The sequence below is a fragment of the Euprymna scolopes genome, chromosome 6 (assembly GCF_053919585.1).
Source record: "Euprymna scolopes isolate OS-2025 chromosome 6, ASM5391958v1, whole genome shotgun sequence".
NCBI lineage: Eukaryota > Metazoa > Mollusca > Cephalopoda > Sepiida > Sepiolidae > Euprymna > Euprymna scolopes.
The window spans coordinates 83027749-83047772 of NC_136487.1; the positions used below are offsets into that span (position 1 = coordinate 83027749).

At 35.5% G+C, this 20024-nt stretch overlaps 1 long non-coding RNA gene across 1 annotated transcript in view; it reads right to left on the bottom strand.

Moving 5' to 3' along the window:
* Positions 1-20024, bottom strand: part of LOC145277724 (uncharacterized) — a 67347-nt gene that overhangs the window by 28616 nt on the left and 18707 nt on the right. The gene's annotated exons all lie outside the window — the stretch shown is intronic.

Sequence of the window (20024 nt, forward strand, 5' to 3'; positions counted from 1 at the left end):
TGGCGAGATCATCCTCCGAGGCATTACCTCCTCTTGGAGGAAGTTTAGTATATACTCACATATGAAAGTAAAAATAGTCATTCAGAAGGAGTATATCACTACTGATATTAATAATACATATACAAAGCTACTTCAAATCCATAAATTTGAGACAAAGAGGGACATTGGGAGTACAGTTGCATCCCTGTGCCTGTTTTACAAATACTCCAACGGAAAGTGTTCTAATAAACTCATAGCATTTGTGCCCCCCCCCCCGGACATACATATGTCTGGCCAACCCAACAAGTAGAAAAATTCCACCTTTTCACTGTTAAGGTTCCTAGATGATGGAAAACCTTCTACTCTAATAATTTCTTCCCTCGGACTGCCAGACTTAAGAATTCTGTTCTTGTTTTCTGCTTCCTTGACTGTACTGACATGCAGAAGTTTAAATGTAATATAAACAAACATTTTGCTATTCAACTCAATACAATCTTGCTAAACATGCTTGCAAATAGTAGCCTACTATGTGAAAGTGGCAACATGCCTTGTTTGGGGTGGAAACAAAAACATAAGTGAATACTGGGTCTTCAACTCCAGTCCTTTGCAAAGTTCAATTTTCTAAATTTCCTCGGCCCTTTGAATTCTCTATATCTGTATATGATATGACATTTAACCTGGTGGGTTTAGCCTGCTTAGTCCAAAAGAGGAAGTTTCTAGAGAATATTAAATTCACAAGATGTTCCCAGTAGATATTTCAGTCAAGAGAGAGGACGACGTTAGTTCTTGCACTATTCTGCAGGAAGGTATCATTACCTTCCTACATAGTGCTTAGAATTCACAAGCTGAAGGTTCCTTAATTTCAATGATCTAACGAGAACCGCTGTCACTGTGATTATGGTGTATGTGGTTGTCTATTCGGTTTGAGTGTGACCAGCCTCCAGAGATTTTCCAGATTTTATGTTCTTGTGTATAAAAAAAACTTTGAAAAGGTACCTGTGCAGGATAAATTTTTTTGCAGTGAAATTGAGCTTGCATAACACACAATCCACTTTTTGAGTGAAGTATGGAGGGTCTAACTGCACAATGAATAAGACAATTGGTCCATGTCAGACATTAACATTTTTAGTCAGTTTATCTTCTTTTAGATAGGATGTGAATGCAACTTATTTGTCCTGTAAACTCTGAACTGATAACAGTAACAGTCCAGTTATATGGACAGTCAGGAGAGAGCTCTTTTTCTTTTTTCTTTTTTGCCAAGACTTTTCGTTATTCTAGATAAACTGTCTATGGCTAAGTGATGGATATTTTCCAGAAATTATAAATTTATCAAATAGTTTTATTTTTTACAAAGAAAATAATTTTTAAGCAATTTATGGAAATCTAGCAAATTTCAATTATTGTCGTTATCACCCTTTATTTCTTGGGATCATTTTCAAAACGGCAGGCGAAACAGCCACTCCTCAGTTACTCAAATTTGCTTTTCTCATTTTAAAAATAAAACTACTTGATCAATTTATGTGATTTTCGAAATATATTTTCGTTGTGTCATGAGTTTGTGCATTATACAGATTTTTCTTTACTTTGGTTTTTAATATAGGGTGAATTCTGGACAAGAACAAAAAAGTCAATATTTCAAACATTATTTTTCAAGTAAAACTGTATTTCTGTTTATGTAATTGAAAAATGATACTTTAAAAAATAAATTCTGAATGCTTCCGTTCTTTAATTACATTCTTTTTTCTAAATTCCTGTAACATCTCAAATCAATCCTTTTTTCATTGTGTATGTTAAAGTGAACACAAGCAGCAGCTGACTGAAGTGTTAGTACTGTTTTTAATGTGAATAAGAAAACTTTTTTTTTTCCATAAGTATTTAATTATAAACATTGAATGTAACATGGGAATGGGAATTTAATTTCAAAATATTAAAAAAAAAAAAAGTTTAGTATAAGTGGAGTAAATTCTATTTAAAATTTGTAAATTGTAGTGGAAAAATGTCTATGCTACTATATCTATCTATTTGGTAAGGTGATAATACCAAACATGAACAGTAGCCAAGTTGAAGTATTAATATTGCTTAAAAAATAAGCTAATTATGAAAGTTGTAGACTAGTTAGAAAGTATGTCATTTTTTTATGGCACAAGCACTTTAGTGTACATGCATGTCTAATTATATATATATATATATATATATATATATATATATATATATATATATATTACACACACATGCATACACACATTACATACTCCTATAAATTTGGGTTTTTTTTATTTTGTCTTGATATTCATATTAAAAAAAACTTTATTTATTTCAAAAGAAACAACTTTGTTATATGTGGGTCGTGGAATTGTATTCATCTGCAAAAGATCTAGCTAATTTGCATATTCTTTTAAACATTCATTTTAATTCCTTATTAGTTTTTTTGGTTTTCTTAGTTAACTATTACATGCAATTATATTCATGCAGATATTCTACATGATTTATACCTGCGTAATATTTGCATAAAAATGTTATAGTAAACACACACCCCTTTTCTATATATACTTATGTATGCAGATATAGACAAGTTTAAAAAATTTTGCCTACTAAACTCCTGTCAGTTTTTGGTCTACAGATATGAAACTTAATACATGGGGTATTCAAACCCATGTGATACTTTATATTTGGGTTTTAGCCAGGGGAAATCAGTGCAAAAGTGTGAAAATTAAGAAAATGGAATTTGCTAAGTGAAGATCGAATAACAGCATTTCGAATATACACTCTTCATGTAATGGCTACTGGGTCATGTTTTAATTTTTAGCCTTGCAACAAACATGTCTTCATAGCTCAGCATTAATGTCAAAGGAAATAGTAAATCATAAGCTAAATGTTTTGGTTTCGATTCTTGGTAGTGGCATAGGAGTCATCTTTTTTTCTTTTAACTTTTTAAATCATTACTATATATTGGGTCCAATATAACAAATACGAAATCTGCATTAATCAAAATATCACATTTAAGCGTATTTTATAACCGAGCAATGCCGGGCAGCCTGCTAATATATATATATATATATAAGAAACAGTATGTGGATCAACGAGTGTTTCAATATTAACGTCTCGAGTTCAGTAGAGATGTGTTAATATCGAAACACTGGTTGATCTGCATCAACTGTTTCTAGTGTTTATATAATTTTATTTATAAAAGCTCTACTTTGTATTCATCACTTTTGAAAAAAAAAAAAAAAAAGTTTTAAGTTCGTGATATCCATATATTTGAATTTACGCACATACATAAGATTCGGTTTAACATCCATTTTACATGCCATGTGTTAGATGATTTTAAGTTGACTTCCAAAGGTTAACCTAGGTTAGATCTTTATTCACCCCTCAGGTTCATTTTCATCGCTTCTGTCCATGTTTTCCATGACCGTCCTCTGCAAACTGAACTTGCTACTTCAACTGTTCTACACCTAACTTAAAAACTCATCCATTCTCCAAGTGTGATCATTGTATCATTCTGATATTCCTTTTCATAGAACGGCAGTTTTTAACCCTCAATCGGTTTTATTTGCATACATCATCACAATGAGTAAACATGCCTAATAGACTCTTCCCTTGGTTAACAGTAGTAACGTTCTGGTTAGTAATGGCAAAAGTTCTCTCAACTTAGTCCATTCACTTCTAATTCTTGCAATCACACCAGCACCTGTTTCACTCTGTACTCCAATAGTATCACCAATATAAAACTTCTTGATAACCTTAACAGTTTTACCGTTCAGATACACTTTCTTCACATTTGAGTCCTCATCTATCACCATTCTCTATCTTCAGACAATGCTCACCTGGAACTGTAGATTCAACATCTCTATCCACTGTCAAATATTTAAAACAACAGTATTCAAAGCCCAAATAAGATCCCCTCAGTATGGCTCTCATACATTCGCTTATATGAGAAATAGTTTACCTTCTCTAAGTGATGTTGCCTCTAGTATGAATTCTTATTTTGGAATCTAACAAGACCAAGAGATCACAAAATATACAACATAGTTAGCTGGTCAGTTGGAAAGAGGAAAATTAATGTTCATTTCTTTACATTATGCTTGAAAGGTAAAAGAGAACTTTAATGTAATACTTACTTGGGTATCTATGCATCTCAGGATAATAATTAAAATAAGTATAATAATTAAAAATATTTACCATAATAGTGCTTATATATACATACTAGCAGGACTTTTGACAATATTCCCCAGGAAAACCAATTAACCCAAAAAACTTCAATTCCCAACATTAAATCTTGTATTACCTTTTTTCCTTTCTGAAAACATACACGTGCAAAGTTTATTTGAGAATGTGTCTTATTCATTTATTGCAGACTATCATCCTCATCTTTTAGTTGTTGTTTCAGAATGTTTTGGCCAACTATTCCTCTGGCCTTCGTCAGGTGGTTACCACAACAGGATAGGAACTCCAAATCTAACTGCATCCTCAGCAATTACTGCCTTCCATAGTTGTTGTCGTCTCACCACGTTTTGTGAAAAAACGACTGAAAGATGAGGATAATAGTCCCAATAAATAAACGAATAATACAAATTACTCATCTCAATAAGAAATCCTATTAATAGAATGTGGTTTGTATAAATCTTTAGCATCTCAAATAATCCAGAGCGCATAAGAAAAAGAAACAAAAAAAATAAAATGATCATTTGATGGAAGAAAGGATTTTAAACTTGAATTTAATCATTATTCATTTAACAAGAAAAAAAAAAAAAGGACTGTTTTTTTTCGCTCATGTCCTAGTTTCAAAATCTCAATTTAATGTTTATAATTAGAATTGATTAAGTCGATGGCAGAATGAATAAGTAAAAATAGGTGTAAAGTATTTACGTTGCTTGTTTATTAATGGTGTTCGACTCACGACTAATGTTTATAATAAAAAAGGTAAATGTGAAAATAATAACTATGATTTAATTTTTATAAAGTTTCTTCAATGGAATTTGTTTCTATACGTGCAACAGGAATGAGACTGTTTTATGCCAAATTCATGGGTGAATATGCGGTTAAATTTGCACTCATTTTTACATTAATACTAATCCCTACCCTGCATGGAATGGATACTATACTACTTAGTCTGCTGTACCTCATAACACAGGTCCATACAAAATTTCAGCTACATTGACCCAGTAGTTTATAAATATAACATAGAAAAATAACAGATGAAAAAAAAAAGAAAAAAAAAACAGCATTGTATAAGCCATGTAACATGTAAGAAAAGGCCACATAGATGCAAAGAAAAAGTAAATCATTTAGTGGAAAGAAAAATTTTAACTTAAATGTAACAAATGTTAATTGAACACAAAGGAAGAAATTACGGATCTTCTCCTCTCCAAGTGTTTAATAACTTTGAACATAGTCTTTAGTTCATGTTGCTATCCAAAAATCATGAATCATTATGTGCGATAAGCCAAAAGAAATGTACAGAGGAATAACTGAATAAAAATACCTGTGAAGTTTTTATATGTCAATTGTATATGTTAAAGTGTTTAAATTGTGCCATTAATGCAAAACAAATGTGGAATTAAATATTCAGTGTTCAGGAGACCTCACTTCTGTGACATTTGACCCCCTTCCATTTTAGTATGTAGAGATATGTAGTTTTAGCTCTTATATTTTTCAATCTGTCTGCCTTTCTAACCTTTTGTTAGGATTTGTTCAATCCCATTTGCTCATTTTACACTTCTTTACTTTTTTGTGTGTGTCAATTCAGTGCAAGAAAACAGGAATTGTTTTTCTGATTATGGATTTTCATAAAATTATAATGAATTAGTAGGGGGAATTAAATATATTTTATATTTTGTATTTATTATTAGAGCCAATTCTCATATATATATATATATATATATATATATATATATATATATATATATATTAGTACTGATTTTAAAAGTTAAAAAAAAAAAAATTAACATTGATGCCATCAGCTAGAATCGAAACTAAAACAGCACTCCAGCATCATTCCCTACAGTTTGAGCTAACCCAACAGATAAAGATTTAAAACTAAACTTCTAGCTAGGATTTAATTTAAATATGCATAAAACTAATAAAAACGTTAGCAAGTTGAAATGAACAGTTTGTATTTCAACTTGCCGACATTTTTGTACACATTCATCCATCCTAAGGCTTTACTCGTTATGAATGAACCATCCTTGGTATATGATTGCTATTTTCTGTTAATTTCAGTGATATGTGACTAGTATAAGAGTTTATCAGTTAAACACCCACATACATACGTACATAGAAAAGAGAAAGAAAAATTTTTTCTTGTATTATTATTCAGCGGACTACTGTTCTCATCTTGAGTGTGATGTTCACAAGGTTTCGGTCAATATAATCTCCAACCTTCTCCAGGTGTATTTATTGTCGAACTTGGGAACGTTTCTGTCGAACTTGGCAATATGGACGGAATTTTGACCGGGGGGGGGGGGGGGCTGACAGAACAAGAGCACGCTACCCCCCGTGATGGGTTCTGCTTGAAATTCCATCCCAATTACAGAGTTCAACAGAAACATTCCCAAGTTGGACAAATGAAGATGGTTGGAGGTTATATCGACCGAAACATTGTGAAAATCACACTCAAGATGAGAACAGTAGTTCGATGAATGATACAAATAACCAATCCTCATCTCAAAAATTCAGAAACGTCAAATTTTTTCTTCTACTTCCATACTTGAAAGAGGTCATTTAGACCAAAATAAATCTATTACCTTGTATGTGTTATATTTAATTATTCTTTATTCATAAATATTTGTCCTACACTTTGAGCTTTTTATGTTTTATATATATTTACAAGGGACATCCAAAAAATAATGTCTGTCCCATAGTAGTTGAGTAACATAAGATTCACAAGAGTTACAGATTTCTTTGTTTAATGCAGCTCTGGAATCAGTTTTTGTAGAACACTCCAGATCAATCCTTCAACCATGATGTGACCTGGGAAACGCTTTCCTTTCAAAAATAATTCCATGGATGGAGAAAAGTCAGAGGATGCAAGGTCAAGAGAGTAGGCGAATGGAGGAGGATTTCATAGCCACATGCTTGTGCTTCTGATCTGACAACATGCACGTTTCCCCCAAAAAAACGAAGCATTACAGGCTCCTGTAACTGTGGTATGCTTCTCGTATCAGATGATATTGCACCAGTGGCGTCAACACATGTATATAGATAGGATTTTAATGTAATGGGTAGTTCAAATGATTTTATTTTTTGTTTCTTCACCAGTCCATCACTTATCAAGGCATCTGTGCCTCGACTTCACAAGAGCTGTTAACCAGTCGCAAGCAAACAGTTATGTGTTGATAGCTTTTGGCGGAGCTTCTTGAGGCGAGTCCTGGAACATCTTTTTTTTTTTTTTGGACAAAGGTGTCACCACTTATCAAGGCCTGGAGGCCACTAGAGGATAAAGGTTAATGAGTGCACTAGTTAATGGGACAATGTTGCAGTAATCGTTAGTAGTGGAAATTTGGTAAACTGATTAAGGGGATGACTCAAGAACTTGTTCACATTGGACTTGAAGACAACCATATTGTAGTCAGATGAAAAGCAGGAATACAGAAGAGAGTTTCACAAGCATGCAGTTCTCAGAAAGAATTCAGGTTTAGGCACAGATGGGGGAAATTATTGATAGTGGTTTCAGAGATGAGTGTTTTTCATGAAAGTTTGGATCCTAGGTTGAAGCTCAGATGAGCACTGTCCATGAAAATAATGATAAAATAGAGACAGGCTCACAATATCTCTTCTGTGGGAAAGAGGTTGCAAAAAACAAAAAAGGGCATCACCTACTAGGGTACAAAGTCTACTTTGAACTCTGTCAGGGCAAGATAAGATTCTTCTAGTAGCTCCTGTCCAGATGTGGCAATAGTACTCCATCCTTGGACATACTTGGCTCTTATACAGATAGAGAATTGCATTGACAGTGAAATATCTACTGGAGCGGTAGAATGATCCCGCCATTTTTCCAGCGACCTTGGCACCGGAATTGATGTACTTGTTGCATTTCAGATAAGGAGTAAAGGGCAGACCTAGAAGCTTGTCAAAACATGGAACCATCCCAAAGTGAGAGCCATTCATTTCAATTGATGCTAGATGAGGATCAGATGATCCAAAGATCGAAGCTTGGTTTTAGATGTATTACATTAACCAGCCACCTCTTTCCCCATTGCACCACATGCTCAAGATCAGGAGTGAGAATCAGAGAGAACTTGGTCATTTATGGCCTTTGAAGTGTTGCATTAGACGGTAGTGTCGTCAGTATAAATATTTACGAATGATCTAAAGATGTGATTTGGGAGATCATTGATGTAAATCAGGAAGAAGTTGGGCTCAGGATGGACCCCTGAGGGACTTCAGCATTAATACTGTGAGCTTCTAATTTCTGCCCATCAACTACTACTTTTATGAACCTATCAGAGAGAAATGATTTAATTAACTGGAGATCTTGTGGAGTAGACCACTATGCCATACCCTATCAAAGGCATTTGATATGTCAAGAGCAATTGTCTTAGAAAGAAAGCCTTCATCAAGAGATTCGCTAATCCTATGAGATAACTGTTAGCACATCAGCTGTCGATCTAGCAGAATGGAAACCATATTGCATGTCACTGAGGTTATTTTTGCAAAAGTGGTTGATTAATTCTCTATTTAACATGACGCACATGAGACTAATTAGTCTGGACTAAGACAGAGATGACTAATCACCTGAATTTTTAAATACGGGACCAACTGATGAAGTTTTCCAGAGTGTTGGGAAGCAATTCTGCTTAAGACAATGCTTAAACAGCTTTTTAAGTATGGGAGCTAGTTAGCACTGTAATTGAAATGTTGTCAAGGCCAGTTGCTTTACTGAAATCAAGGTTTTTGATTAGCTTTGCAACATCATGCACAGATATTTGTATGTTGCATCGCAAGTTTTCAGACACAGGAGGAAATAGGGGGTTAGCGCCCCTGATTGTATAGGGTAGAATTAACTGCAAAGTTCTTGGCAAAGAGTTTGGCTTTGATTATCTCGGGTCCATTGATGATGGTTTGGATAGAGCAAACGCTTCTATTTTGGACCCTGTTTTTTTTTTTTTTTTTTTTTTTAACCAAATCTGGTGAGAACCAAACCACTGCAAAAAATTGAATATGTTAAATTTCATGTTTAGAACCTATGTTCTCATTGATCCTCAACACCACCACAAAATTTCAAAAATGAATTAAAAATTTTACTGTGGGTAATTTACAATTGTGATCCACAGTACTTAATAGTAAAATCAAATTATTTTATGAGAAAGCGACTCTTTAAATTGCAATACTTATTCTTGCAGTTTACAAACTCATTTATACATTTTCTCATTTATTTTTAAACCAGCAGGGCTATCAGGAATTTCCCGAATAAAGAGTAACATATTTCTATTAAAACTATCTTTCTCTTTTTCCTCCCTCGGATTTTCCCTTCCCTCTCCCCTCTTTCTTCTCCACCTAGCCTATTCTAGCTGGCCATATACACATACAAATATCCTTTATATAATAGACTGCATGTGGAATTAGTAAGCATTTTATTTCCAAATCAGTACATAGCATTGAAAAAAACTATCCTCGATGAAACCCAAGCCAGTTGACCCCCTAGAGAATGAATATTATTTACTAAATTTTAGATATTACACATTAGAATCAATGTTAATCAAGAATATACCTTTATAGGTCTTTGTTTTGTAATTTTTACTTTGAGCTGTACATACATATACACAGCCAACTACTGTATATATAAGACTAGCCTGAGTACCCGGCGTTGCCTGGATGTTTGGAAGTGTGTGTTGAGAAAAAAAAAACAGTGGTATTGGCAGGCAGGCTAGAGCCCATGACGCGCAAAAAAAAAAAAAAAAGTGACGTCTTTGCTGTCGCGCCCATCACCAAATTGGAAATGGCAAAGGTTTAAATTAAGGCTAGTCAATTGAAAAGAGGGGAGGATTTAAAAATATCGGGGAAAACAACAAGCAATCCCCTCCCTGTAAAAAAGTGCCCAGTTGAGGGTAAAGGAATTAATGTTTTTGGCCAATTTTTCGACATTTGTCATCCAAGGGTTTGGACTTCAAAACGATATTGATCTTGTGAAAATCCGTCGCCTTTGTCGAAAGTTTTAGGCAGCCATACAAACATGCATACATTTAAAAAGACAGGTGAGATTTATATTATAGATTACTATAAATCTTAAACTGAAAGTGAAATTAAATTTTCCTTAGCTCCTATCCATTTATTTACATATCATCATAACTATGTCAAATACCAAAGTTGCAATGGTTCAACCGACTTCAAGAATTACAAAATTTCAGACTCCAATTTCTTAATTTAAATTTTTCAAATATTCAGCAATAATTGGAGTCTGATTAAAAATTCTAACCATGACTACTAGCATTCTAATAGTTCAACTCCTAAAATTTTTGACTCCGAAAGCCTGTTAAATATTGTGTTACTCTAAATGTTGCTAAAATTATTTAGCTAGGAAAACAAGCTTGAACAGATCAGCTGGAGTCAGATTACCCCCATGTGCAAGTTACAAATAGTTGATTGGTTCATTTAGTCATGTGACCAAACAGATAATTACATATAGAAAGATGGTTACCTGCAGGCTAAATATTAAAGAAAGAATGGGAGATAATGTAGTCGGTTTCAATAAGCAGGTTTTAACTTTCAACTCAAAATAGAAAAAACAAAAGAACATTTCTAACATGTCAGATAATCCTCACCATATTCGGTTTCACTTTTTTTTCTTTCTTTTTTTCACATGCAAACATGTATTGGACAGCTTTTAGGAACTAACTTACAAACTAACCTATCTCTTGCCAGGGCTATATGTTTTTTATGGAAATTGCTACCAAGGCATGAAGTCACTTGATGTAAGGAGTTGAAAAAAATCTACTTCAAGGTCAAAAATTAACCAATGATAGATTCCAGTCCAGAAAACAGCAATTCTTCCTATGTCAGAAACATCGCTCATGAAATGTAAGAACTAAAGGACAAAACAAAGGAAACGAGAGTTTAAATTTCAAGTTCATTTTCTACTTTCCGTAATTTATCCATCTTCCTCTCAAATCCATCCTCATCACTTCCTTCCATGTTTTCTTTGGCCTTCTGACACCTTAACTATTCTACACCTACAAAACAAAGAACTCTCCTGTTCTGCCCACATCTACCATATAGGAAAGTTGTTGTAACAACATTCACCTTGGCCGGGTTGAGACAGCTTCTCCACTTCACTACATTCCAAACCATGGCGCTCCATGCATGGTGAGTTTGAGGAAGATTTCCACAAGATGGCTAGCCAGTCATGACTCCACCATCAAAGGCTGGTCACTTGTGGATCTGAGAGCTCAGTAAAGTCCCCCTTGATAGTAGTTCTACTCTTCCTCAGCTACCGACCCATGCACTTACACCACCACGACAAAGAGGTAGGAAGAATTATATTGTCAATACCTCTAATGGTTATTCTTTCTCCCTTTGAATAAGGAGCTGCATGTTGTAATCGAAGATGTTGCTGCAACAAGACTAACAGCGGAGCCTTTCATTGAGGTACCGGAGGAGAATAGGAGATGAAGTACAACCAGCCTACCAGCAATGCAAAATGCCACAGAGGAAGTCATTATAAAAAACTCCCAAATTCTGCTGACGATTATGTTAGTTAGCGGGAGTTAGGGGATGCCCTACAAGGACTAAAACCGAAACCCAAGAAATCATGTTACTTCGGGAGGAGAGCAGTTCTAACCTTCTCAGTCTGTAGACACAGATGATAATAAATGTAGGATGTGGCGCTCCTGGCCACCTTGGCATCAAAAGTAGAAACGGTGGTACAAACGGCCAAAAGTCAACCTCTCAGTATATGTAAAGGGTACCTTCCCTTCCAATTTATTCCTTCTAAATCTTTCTCTCATACACATGCATTTGACTTGTCTCAAATAAATCATACTGACGTTTACATGGATAAACAAGTAAAAAACAGGAACCAAAAGCACAAGCATTGGCAAAACCAGAGTTACAATAAAGATTTTATATACTTGTAACCGTAAGAGTATACAACACTTACAGAAGTTTCTTAATCAAATTCGATAGAAAAAGGAATTTCTAGTTCGGTCAGGTGATCAGATTGCATAAAGGCTGCACAATATGTTTGTTTTATGATATATCAACCTCCTTTCTGATTATTTAATGTCAGAACAATACATATGCACAATTCACTAGATAGAATTTATTGAACACCAATTTTTATATATGTGTGTGTGTGCGTGTGTGTGAGAGAGAGAGACATAGTAATTGGGAACAGTGGAGATATTTTATTTACTTCATGATTAATTATTTATTTGTTAAAACTGAATTATTCAATTTTTGTTATTGACTTGTTCAAAAAGATTTTCACGGAATGACTCATTAGAACAAATAAAATGGAACTTTTTTCCTCAAATGTAAATCAATCCCAAAATTAAGGAATATTTTGGGATGTATTTTATGATCAAAACATCTAGGAAAACAAACTTTAACTCAGTATTAGTATAATAGATATATATGTTGTTGCCATTATTAAAAAGCTCTACTTTGTATTGAGCACTTGTGGTTTGCTTTGGTTTACAGCATATCAACCCGAGTAAGTCATCATTCTTTGTAGCTATTCTGATCAATAAAACAATCCAATCTTGTTAGCATTCCTTGTGGAAGAGTCGTTTGTAAAAAAACATCCGTTATATTCATATTTTTGTACAATTTTTTCCCACAATACATTCATCGATTGACTTGTTCAAAAAGATCCTTGGGGGTTACCCACCTGGTAATATCTAGAAAGGATTTCATTGAAATCAATAAATTTCACTAACATATATTACAACAGTCTCAACGGAATGGAGAATCTTCCTCTTTAAGCAGATACAAGTGTGTGACCTATGTGAAATCGGATAAGATTTATCTCCTCTTTTCTCACTCTTCTTTTCTTTAATCAATGATTGGATTTTTTTTTTTTTTTTTTAACTTATTCATGCAAGTATTCCAAAAGTTTGCCATTTATTTGTTATAAATTTTTTTTTTTTTTTTTTTATTATTGCATTTTCACCCCAAACAAGGCATATTGCCACTTTATTGTAGGGGCTACTATCAGGGATATGGGCATCAGGGGTACTGTGTAAGGAGTTGGGCAGCAAGATATCGGTTCACGTTGCACTTGAACTCCTGCATGTCAGTACAGTTGGGGAAGCAAGGACCCGGCAGGGAATTCCAAAGTCTAGCTGTCCTGGAGAAGAAACTACTGGAGTAGAAGGCTCTCTAACATCTATGGATCTCTAATGTGAAGGGAGGGGGGGTTTAGTTGCTTGTCGGGGGTATTTACGTCGAGGGGGCACAAGTGCTTGCAGTTCGTCAGAGCATTCACCGTTAAAATACTAGTAGAAAAGGCAGAGGGATGCAACATTTCGTCCATGGGACAGAGGCTGAAGTTTAGATGACAGTTCAGGACCTATCAGATTGGCGACTCTCTTTTGAACCTTGTTTAGGAGCGAGAGACTAGTGGTAGATGCACCAGCCCAAATATGAAAAGGGCAAATGATGGCCTTATAGAGGTATAGGATACTTTCGGGCGTTAGTAGCTTTCTAGCACGGTAGAGAGAACCTACCGTCTTCGCAGCGGTCCTAGCGATACTTTTGATGTAATTGTTCCAACTCATGTCTCCTGAGAGCGTTAGGCCGAGGAGTTTAAAGAATGTACTTTCAGATAAAGAGTCATTGGCTATTGCTATTGGTGGTAGAGAAGGTTTCTTGTAATTATTGAAGGAAACGAGTTTAGTCTTGGCAGCATTGAATGTGACTATCCATTTATGTCTCCATTCCATTACAGATTGGAGGTCATCCTCTAGTGTTTCTGCCATTTCTTTAGATATGTGTTCATTGTTTTCCTGTCGTGTCTGTTATAAAGTGTGGTGTCGTCAGCATATATACCCATCTCACAAGCAATTTTGTCAGGGAGGTCATTTATGAATATTAGGAATAACAGAGGTCCCAGGATAGACCCCTGAGGCACTCCCGCATTTATATCGTATTGTTTAGATGTACTACAATTGAGGACAACCTGGATTTTTCTCTTATCCAAGGATTTAATTATGTCATGTATTCTTCCAGTGATACCATATGATCTGATTTTCCTGAGAAGATCTTCATGCCATACCCTGTCAAAAGCCTTAGATATATCTAGAGCTACCGCTCTACCCTCCCCCGCTTTATCCAGTGACTGGTATATACGTTCTAAGATTACAGTTAGGATGTCTGCTGTTGAGTGGGCTTGTCTAAATCCATATTGTTGGTCAGTCAGAAGTTTAGCATCTGTAAGATGATGGACTAGAGCTTGGTTAATTATTGTCTCAAATATTTTGGTGAAAAGTGGGAGGAGGCTAATGGGGCGATAATTTACTGGGTCAGTTCTTTCGCCAGAATTCTTGAAAACTGGTACTACAGAAACAGTTTTCCAGCAGGCAGGAAAGCAAGATTTATTAAGGCATTTGTTGTAAAGTTTGGAGAGAACTAGAGCTACTTCGGTAGAGCACTTTTTTAATAGCACAGCCGGGATAAAATCAGGTACACATGCTTTTGAAGTGATGCACCTGAGAAGGGGCGATTTTCAGATCGTCTAGTGTGGCATCTGTCCACAAAGGAAAGTCAGGGAGGGGGTGGTTGGCAAGGTCCAGTGTGGAGTTGGAGGCAAATCGACTGGCAAGCATGTTTGCCTTCTCAGTTGCAGAGCAAATAACTTTGTGATTGTTAGATAGTGAGGGGGGGGGGAATTGTTGATTGGCCATTATTTACTACACTGTTGTAGATTTTCCAGAAGTCGCGGGTTCCTAATTTCTGTGCTTCGATGCGTTTTTTGGTGGTTTCAGTAAATTCTCTCTTAGCTGTCGCTATTTCTTTCTTACAGTTACTTCTGGCTTCTATATACTTCTGCCTGTTTGAACTGGACTTATGTCGGTTAAATCTGCAGTACGCATGCTGCCTTTGCGCGATGGTGGCTGCAAAAGTAGAAGTAAACCATTAGGGAGAGTGGGAACATGTGCTTCAATTGCTGTTTTGAACCATTCAGTGGTCTCATTTGCGCACTGTTCAGCAGGAAGTGAAAAGATATTTTGTCATGGAGCATCCTTGATGAGATCCCTGATGGCTTCCCAGTCAGCCTTTTTATAATATCTCGTTGTTTTGAGCAGTGGCTCTTCAGATTTGGGTCTAAAGTTTAGGGCTATTTCAACTATTACCACTGCATGATCGGTGTTCCCAAGTGGGCTGTGGGCATTGGTTACACAGTCATCGGGAACTGTGGTCAGAAACAGATCTAGAAGTGATGCGTGTTGTTCTTGCTGGTCTGGGAAACGGGTTGGAAACGTAACCATCTGTGATAGGAAACGAGATAGAGAAGTTATGTCATACACGCTGCGTCTGTGCGAGTAGAAGATCCAAGCCAGTTGCTGTGGTGGACATTGAAGTCACCAAATACATACACTTGTGCGCTAGTGTCGAGGGAAAGTACTGTATCTATGCTGTCAGAGACTTTGTTTATTAGGGTACAGTCCTGAGTCGAGGGAGAGCGGTAGAGAAAATAAAAGTAGCTAATGTTATGTTGCATGTTAAGTCTGAAGCACATAAAGGCTTGATCATCCGATTCTAGTTTAGTTTCTCTAGCCAAGGGAAGGGTGTTCCGAATATATACTCCAAGGCCGTGCATATGTCTGTCAGAGTCCTTACGGCAGAGTGGGAGATATCCAGGCATGTTAAAGTGGTTAGAGGGGATGGAGGAGTGTAAGTTAGTCTCACTTAGTGCTAAGATATCCAGGGTGTTTGTTAGGAGAAATGCTTCGACATCATTTAAATTAATTCTAAGCCCACGGATGTTCATAAATGCAAGCCTCAAGGGAGAAGGCAGGTTGGTTTTGTTTGAGTTCGGGCCTGGTTTTAGCGTAATTTTTTATTGTACTGTCATTTATTTTTTTTAAGAGTTTCGGTTTAAGTAAGGGATGCTGAAAAAGTGGTTATGCAGAATACCAGACATGCAACACAAGCAGACCATTAGTTGTCCTGCCATCTATTAGGATTGTGGCCTCTGGATAGCCCACCGGGGATGAGTGCAGGGTCTCTTTCCATGCGCAACATGGCACTACAAACAACCCGATATTATACAACTGTTGATGGAGCAGCCACTCTAAGCGCTACCAAAGAGTTAGGGCTCTTGTACTACCAGTTGGGAACAGCAGCCAGGAATTGTCTATCTGGTACCCTCAACACATCAGATGATGGTCAACCCAATCTACTTGTACTGGCATTATGGAATTCAAGCCTTCCCAAGTGCCCAGTTTAGGGGATGGGATGTGTCGGAAGTGGGGAAAATAGCATTCATTGCCCTAGTCAGGAAACAAGATCGACCACTGAAGGTCTGTCGACTCCCTGTGATTCAACCTCTACGCCTAGCTAATAGGCAAAGAAGGAGTATGGAAGCCGAGTGATAGACAGTGCCTATCTACTCCTTAAGCAGTTTAGGTTTGCAAACCGGTAATTTGTTTGAGTCACCAGCTTTCCTTCTCCTAAACAGATGACCTGGGAAGATCTACGGGTCCATCAGCACCAAGAGGGTTTTCTTCGCGCCTGGGTCCTAATCCAGGTATTTCTGCCCCCCCCCCCCCACATTGGTGGTTAATGTTAACGGGTTAGTTTATAAGGGTTATATATCAACTGAAAATTTATACTCCTCAAAGTGATTACAGGGCATTGCTATTTCATTGTTTGTTACTGGAGGAGGGGCTGAGTAAGATTTCATGCAGTGGAAGCAGCTATATTTGCAAACAGGTCTGTTGGAAGGAGTTAACATGGTTTTTTTTTTTTTTTTTTTTTTTTTTAACCTAAAGGAAAAAACAAAGTTTCCTTTTATTTTTATGTTGGCTTAGGAAATAGGATAATGCATTGCAGAATGGTATGGTATTACGAATTAACTAGAAAAAATTGTACAAGCTCTGGATATTTTAGATAGCAGGAGGGTTAAGTTGTATATTCAATAGATACAAGTAACGTCATTTTTTGTATGAAGTACATTATAGTACAGGTATAATTGTGAGTAAATTATATGCTATGTCGTATACAGTATGTATAGTACAATAAATAGATATATGGGCATATTTCCAGTAGATGCGAATATATGGAGATTGTAGGTATTAAGAAGGTTACCATTTCTAATGAACATATCTTCAGTTTTCGTTTAAAAATCAGGAAGTTGTATTTTGCATTATAGAGTATCGGTTCAGTTTTTGTATTTAACATTGCTAAGCTAAGGAAGGGACAGCTATTGCTATGTAATATAGATAATTGTATATCTAAGTACAGACTGTTGTTATCCACCTGGATAAAAATAAATGCATGCCTAAGGGATAGAAATATACAGATGCTTAGTGATCATGACTTCCAATCGGTCAGCATGCGAAGGTTAAGGGCTGAAAGCTAAAGACCCCCATCTAAGTCGGGTGTATTGTACGAGTGTTAGTGGCAGCTTGGAGAGCAGAGCAGATTGTTAGTTTTCAGGAGAGGATTAAACTTACAGAATACAGTTAGGATTAATTATAAGAGTTTTGAGTGCCAAGTAACGTTTAGTTTGAGAAGAGAAGAAAAAAATTTTTTTTCTTTTTTAACTTAACATGCAAATCAGACATAGGCAGTCGTCTTGGAGGCAAAGTACATACTGGATATATGTAGCAATTCAGCAAGGGTGCTTGTACCGTAATGAGAAAAAAACTATTAGTATATAGCGCGTCGGGATTAATTAAATGCAGTCAGTTTGGTCAAGTTCAAAGTATTGTGTATCTATTCAGTAATAGTCCTAGCGACGTAGCTAATGTCACTGTATTTTAGTTTCAAATATAATTGAAAGTAAGACTAACTATATTAGATGGTTTGATTGGCTAGCAAGGAAGCAAGCATTTTCAATACAAGCAAGCTTATAGTAATAGTATATATTAGGTATACTACTTAATAAAGTCCTAACTTCATCTAATGTAATATGGAATAATTCCCGGCCTTTTTGTTTTTTTATCGCTAGTTTACTTGAATATAGCATGTGTGAGCAGTGTTTTGCCTGTTTGAATAGTAGTCGGGGATGGGGGTTTACGAATCTTATCTTAAGCTTTGCAAAACAGGAAAAGTAGAGACAAATAAATAAATATACATAAATAAAACAAGAAAAACAAATTTAAACAAGGCAACATGAAATACATTTGTTAGGAGTTGAGATGAATTTTAAAATTAGTACTTAACGTCTGTTTGATACAATGGTTCGGGGTCCGTCTTTTTTTTTTTTTTTTTTTTTTTTTTTTGGCCGACTGGAATATTGGCGTGTCTTTCTAGAGCGGAAGAAGATTTCTATTTCCGGATAACTTGTGCACGCATGCTTATCTATTTATAGAATAAAAGTCGTTGGTTTTAGATCCATATATCAGATTTTAGTGCGAGTTTGAATATGATATTGTAATTTTTTTCAGTTTATTGATTTGATATCCAACAGGATATAATAGGTTTTGTGTTGCAGAAGTTATTGATAATGTTTCAAAGTTGAATTAGTGGATATGTTTTTTTTTTTTATTAGAGCACTGAAAATAAATACTGGAAATTCCACGCATTTTAATATATGATAAACTAATACATATGTGGATAAAATGTATAATATATCATGAAATGGCATGGAAACAGGATATATGTAAACTACAAAAAGAAAAATAATCAAACAAAAAAAGAAATAATCAAACAAGAGATTTACTGGTTTTGTTCAGATAAACAAACATCTACAGAAAATACACACACACGTATACTAGAAGGGAGACCCGGTGTTGCCCAGGATTGAATGAGAATTGATTAATGTTCTCCTTTTCAAATACTATTGTCATTGAAATCTACGAAATCACCTGTTTTTCAATCAAATCCATTGATTGCCTGCTATAACAGGGGATCCACCATGGTGCACTGGGAGGAAATTACACATGCCTCCCCACAGTGACTTAGTCAACAATACATTGTAGTTTACATTGCACTGTAGAGAACCTATTGATTTTATAAAATTATTTTCATATAATGGCTTTAATTAAAGTTTAAAATGCAAAAGTCAAGTATCATGGTTCATTGTGCTTTAAACAGAAACATTTTAAACAGGTCTGTCTTATCAAAGTGTTATATTAAGAAATTCTTGCAGAATTTTTAATTTTGATTTCAAATGATATATTTTCAAATAACGTTTTGCTATAATACCTTTATTTTACATATTTTAAAGAGCGTTTTTCGCTCTATCGTTTAAATTATGATTTTTTAAAACAATTATGTCTTTTTTTCAGAACGTTGAATAAATGGAAAAAAAAAAGCAAATTTGCACAATTTTCTTATTTCAATTAAAGCTAGTAGTGGGGCAGATTACTAAAACAATCTTTCACTTGGTGCTTGTATCACTAAGGCTGAAAAGCTGCTGAAACAACTAGCAATATCAACAAAGCATTTGGCCAGTAACAACTACTGAACGCACAGCCACAATGATGGTTGAAGAAATTTTGTGATAGCTATGAGTCTTAAAGATGAGCATAGTGGTTGGATGTTGACAACGATCCATTAAGAGCCTTAGTCAAAGCCAATCGACACAACTGTTTAAGAATTTGCTTCTAAATTAGACGTAACATATACAATGATTTTAATGAATGGGTGCCTCACGAATATGAACAACTAAAAGAAACGCTGTTATGAAGTGTCATCTCTTCTTTTACACAACAAGAACGACTCGTTTCTAAACAAGGTTGTGACTTGCGAAGAAAAGTGGGTTCCTTACGACAACTGGCAACGCTCAAGTCGGTGGTTAGATGCCAACAAAGCTCCACAACATTTCCCAAAGCCAGGATTGCACCAAAAGAAGGTCACGCTTACTGTTTGGTGGTCTGCGACCGGTTCCATCTTTTACAGTTTTTTTGAATGCAGGTGAAATCATTACAGCAGAG